This window comes from Prunus avium, unplaced genomic scaffold (assembly GCF_965620075.1).
Source record: "Prunus avium unplaced genomic scaffold, drPruAviu1.hap1.1 HAP1_SCAFFOLD_19, whole genome shotgun sequence".
In the NCBI taxonomy this organism is placed as follows: Eukaryota; Viridiplantae; Streptophyta; class Magnoliopsida; order Rosales; family Rosaceae; genus Prunus; species Prunus avium.
The window spans coordinates 445,001-450,000 of record NW_028276879.1 but is presented as its reverse complement, the minus strand read 5'-3'; positions in this window follow the sequence as shown (position 1 = coordinate 450,000).

Genomic DNA, 5,000 nt, shown 5'->3' with positions numbered 1-5,000 from the left:
TGTCTTATGCAACGCTTGATGTATGGGCGTCGAGGGTTCGTTGCCGGATGCGGGGTGATTGTGTTGTCACAAGGAAGTGTGACTCGTTGTCTAGCCATAGGGCTTGGCGCCTATGGGAGACGACACATGATGGTGAACCTCTCGCGGAGTTGTGAGAGTCATGAAGTGGGGAGAAGGCTGACTGGGATTCGAAGGGATCCTGGGCCGCACGGGAGCGTTTGTGCGAGCGAAATCTGTGATTTGCTTCCGCCGCGCCGCGTCGCACGCTCGTCCCGTGACAAGTGGTATCAGAGCCGATCGATTTAGATGGTGGCTTCTGCTCAAACGATTCGCACCTTGGATACAAACAGTGAAGCTCTGATCCCGTGACAAGTGGTATCAGAGCCGATCGATTCCGAAGGTGGTTTCTGTGTGAGGGACTCGTACCTAGAAGAGATTGGTGATGGAGGAACTTTGATAGCAAGGTAGCATGTCATTGCCTGTGATGGGTAGTGGACTTGCGAAGTTGGAAGAAGACCCCAACGTCACTGTGGATGATTGTTGGAATCAGGTTGTGTGACGGTTGTTGGAAACCCGTCCTGGTGCTGGATCCTATGGAAGGGTGAAGGTATCCAAAAGTTTGTCTCGAAGTTGTGAGAAGACATCAAGCAGGATGACTCTAAGATGGGGGATGATGGTTGGTTTTGCTGCTCGGTTGCCTAGTTTTCTAATCCGTGCACCAAGCGCCCGGAAGTCGGGTAGGCAGGGGTTCTGGCTTGTGACGAAGTGATGTTGCTTGTTCAGTTCAGGATGTGGGGAGGATGGGAGCGCGAGTTTGGTGAGAGTGTCAAAGATTGGCTTATACTCGAACCATAGCATACCATTGAAGGTTGTGGTAAACCGAGTTGGTGACGTGTGTTGGATGGAAGGTGCAAGACCTTTGTTCAGGGAAGAGTTGTGGGAGCTGAAGACCGAAATGGTGCAGTCTTCGAAGGGAGTAAGTCGCTGACGGACTGGGCTCCATTGAGGGAGTGAGTCGCTGACGGGCTAGGCTTTAATGAAGGAGTCACTTAAGTGGTTGCTCTTGCAATTGTGGAGGACGTGTGGGTTACGCATAGTGTTCGACACAAGGCTGCTGACTAACATTCGGAACGAGGGAAGTGTTCCAAAGGTTGATCCCAGAGTTTTTCTTGTGAGGATGGTGGCTAAGGACGTAGGATGTCCGCACTTAAGGGCATGCAAAGAGTTGGAGTAGCTTTGGGGAGGATGTCTTACTTGTTCCCTTGTGGATGCTGCGGAAGTAGGTTCTGCCAAGTCCAAGTGTGGGCGTTGGTTAGGTGGTTCTACTCGTAGTAGGGAGGATGTCTTACCATGGTGAATTGTGAATGCCTAAGTGTTATGGAGCTAAGCTTCGGAGGCACGTTGACGTGAGGGTGCGTTGACGAGATAAGTGGGGGAGACCCACGAACGCCATTGAGGTATGGCAGCGCATATGCGCAAGGGAGTTGGTGACGATTGTTGGACAAGGAGGTGCGGGACCTTGTTCGGGGGAAAACTGGTAGGAGCTCAAGACCGAAATGGTGCAGTCTTCGAAAAGAGTATGTCGCTGACGGACTAGGCTCTATTGAGGGAGTAAGTCGCTGACGGACTAGGCTTTAATGAAGGAGTCACTTAAGTGGTTGTTCCTACAATTGTTGAGAACAGATGGGTGGGGCACAAGGTTCGACATATGGTTGCTAACTGAGATTTGGAAGAGAGTGTTCCAGAGAGGTGGATCCGGAAGTCTCACTAAAGGCATGGGTTCCGAGGACATGGGGTATGTCCGCACTCGATGGCAGAGGGCCTAAGTGTTGCGGGGCTTTGCTGTGGTGGCACCTCGAGGTGGGGGTGTGCCAACGAGACAAGTAGGGGGAGAACCTCGAATGCCAGGAAGTGGCAGTACAGGAGCACAAACAAATGGAGGTGCCGTGGAGGACACACGGTTGGCTTCCGAGTCACACCCAGGTGGGGTGCATCTCTTTGAATGTGGAAAATGTGGAGGTACTTGACCAGCGGGCTATGTGGTTGTTCAGTGGTCGAGTGCGACAAGAGACGGAGGTCTCGGCCCAAAGAGGGAAAGACGTAGGACTTTGAAAGAGAAGTTCAAAAGGGTGAACACAGTGGTGCATTGTGGTCCATGGAGCGAAGAGAAGAGGATATTCCTATATGGTGTTGTTATGCGGCAGTGCAGTGGGCACGTCGACGAGGGCGTCGACACTATCAGTGGGGGAGAATGTCACGGATCGCACTTGAGCGTGTGCTTTCGTGACTCCGTTGGGACATCCATGCGCTTATGAGGTAGTCCAAGTGTGGAAGGGGCAAGGACTTAAGAGCTAGAATGGTTGGTGTTGGCCGGGTTGTGCGTGTGAGGGGTATTTTGGGTATTTCGGAAGGTTACGGGAGGAACCTGAAGAAACTCAGAACACGAAAGATGTTCGTAATGACGAGATACACGCTATGCAACTGACGGTTCGCCATTCGGAGTTCGTATGAAGAAGTTATGCCCAATTATGACTCCTCGTGCATAGGTGATGTTTCCTCCTGGCAGAAGGCTAAATGCATAAAATGCTATATAGGGGGTGACATGGTGTCATGCTCTCCACCACCCCTGGTGCTTACACCCTTGTGGCACTAAGCGAGCATCCTTATGACATTGGAGGTTGTCATGAGGGCGGGCATGAGATTGTTGAAGGATAATCTATGTCTCCGAGGGAAAGGACTTCCCGAGGACAGTACGAACACGCGGGGCCGTTCGTATTGCGCATCGTTGGAAAGAGTGAGGTCAACGTATGGCATTCGCTATGCCGTCGGCTAGCGAGACATTTGACGAGACTCGATGGACTTGGCTTGGGTTCGGCCTTGTCCAAGATGGAAGGAAGATATTCGGATGCCGGTACGCGTGGGTTGCGACCCCATGCAAAGCATAGATGGTTATGTGGGACATTCGGAATACATATGTCGCCAAGGCTTGGGCGACATGCGAGCGTGACAGCTTGCGTGGATAGCTTGAGGATGTGGGCTATCGTGGTTGCTAACGGATGACCGACATAAGTGTGGGTAAACCGATGGTGTGTTGGATCGCCATGTCTCGACTTGGACATGAGCGAGCCACGAGTTTGGCATGCGACGTGGTCGATGCAGTTGACGTGTCTTATGCAACGCTTGATGTATGGGCGTCGAGGGTTCGTTGCCGGATGCGGGGTGATTGTGTTGTCACAAGGAAGTGTGACTCGTTGTCTAGCCATAGGGCTTGGCGCCTATGGGAGACGACACATGATGGTGAACCTCTCGCGGAGTTGTGAGAGTCATGAAGTGGGGAGAAGGCTGACTGGGATTCGAAGGGATCCTGGGCCGCACGGGAGCGTTTGTGCGAGCGAAATCTGTGATTTGCTTCCGCCGCGCCGCGTCGCACGCTCGTCCCGTGACACATGGCATGCGCGCAGCGTGCGCGCAGTCTGTGCGCAGCATGCGCGCAGTCTGTGCGCAGCATGCGCGCAGCCTGTGCGCGCAGCTTGCGCATCTGTCGACAGTGAGGCTAGCGAAACTTGTCCTGCCATGGCATGCGCGCAGTCTGCGCGCAGTCTGCGCGCAGCATGCGCGCAGCCTGCGCGCAGCATGTGCGCAGCATGCCGGCAGCATGGTTCCAGGTTTTTTCAAATGTCGACAGAATTTTTCAAATCTTGTCAAACCCCGTTTTTATTGAAATTTCCTCGCACAATAAGCTCCCCATAAGTAGTCTATGATTTTTAGGACCTTCTCCAACTTACAAAACTAAAAAATTCCTCCCGGATTTGTTTTAATGATTTTTTCAATTTTACGACTTCTAAAAATAATAAAAAATACTTCCCGACTTCAAAAATTTATGAAACTTTTTCCCATCATAGATTGCATGTTTCTTAGTATCCCTGCAAAAAATCACGTCCAAATACCTTGTATTGAATTATTTAGAGCCCATTATGACTCCTCGCGCATAGGTGATGTCTCTTCCTGTCAAAGGGCTAAATGCATAAAATGCTATATAGGGGGGTGTGTGTTGCCTGCATATGCATGGCAGCCCATGCCTTCCTAGCTGCAGCCCCCTTCCCCCACGCCACACCCATGTCATGTTGCCTCGATATGTTGCCTCGGTATTATGGGTTTGGTGTCGGGGTCGGGGGGCTGCCACCCATGGCGGTGGTGGCCGGAATCCGGCCGCCGCCACCACGCCGCCGCCATGGGTGAGGGAGGAAAAAAAAGGCGTGGAAAGTTGCGAAATGGGGTTGTCTAGGCTTTTTTTTGGCATGGGAGAGCATGGAGTGCTAGGAACTCCTTCTCAAATGCACGGGCATGTCGACCACAACCTCATTTCTCAACAACAACCACCCGTGTGGGGTGGCGGTGGGTGGATAGTCGCGGATTGGGGCTTGCCAAGCCAATGTTTTCAAAAAATTTCATCAAAATTAAAAACAAATGTTTTGTTGCCTTCGGATTTGTGGGCGAGCGGCGAGTCGGAGTGGAGCCGGTAAAGTTTAACCTCGGTGTGCACGGTTGTTTTTAGAAACTCAATCCAATGCCGGGGACGTTGAAAGTGACGCTCTTATGAGTTGCAAACCCGCAAGATTTAAAGAACCTTTTCAAAACAATTTCAAACCAACAAGATTTAAAAACAGAAATTTTCATCAAAATGAAAAACAAATGTTTTGTTGCCTTCGGACTAGTGGGCGAGCGGCGAGTCGGAGTGGAGCCGGTAAAGTTTAACCTCGGTGTGCACGGTTGTTTTTAGAAACTCAATCCAATGCCGGGGACGTTGAAAGTGACGCTCTTATGAGTTGCAAACCCACTAGATTTAAAGAACCTTTTCAAAACAATTTCAAACCAACAAAATTAAAAACAAATGTTTCGTTGCAAACAAATTGTGGGCGAGCGGCGAGTCGGAGTGGAGCTGGTAAAGTTTAACCTCGGTGTGCACGGTTGTTTTTAGAAACTCAATCCAATACCGGGGA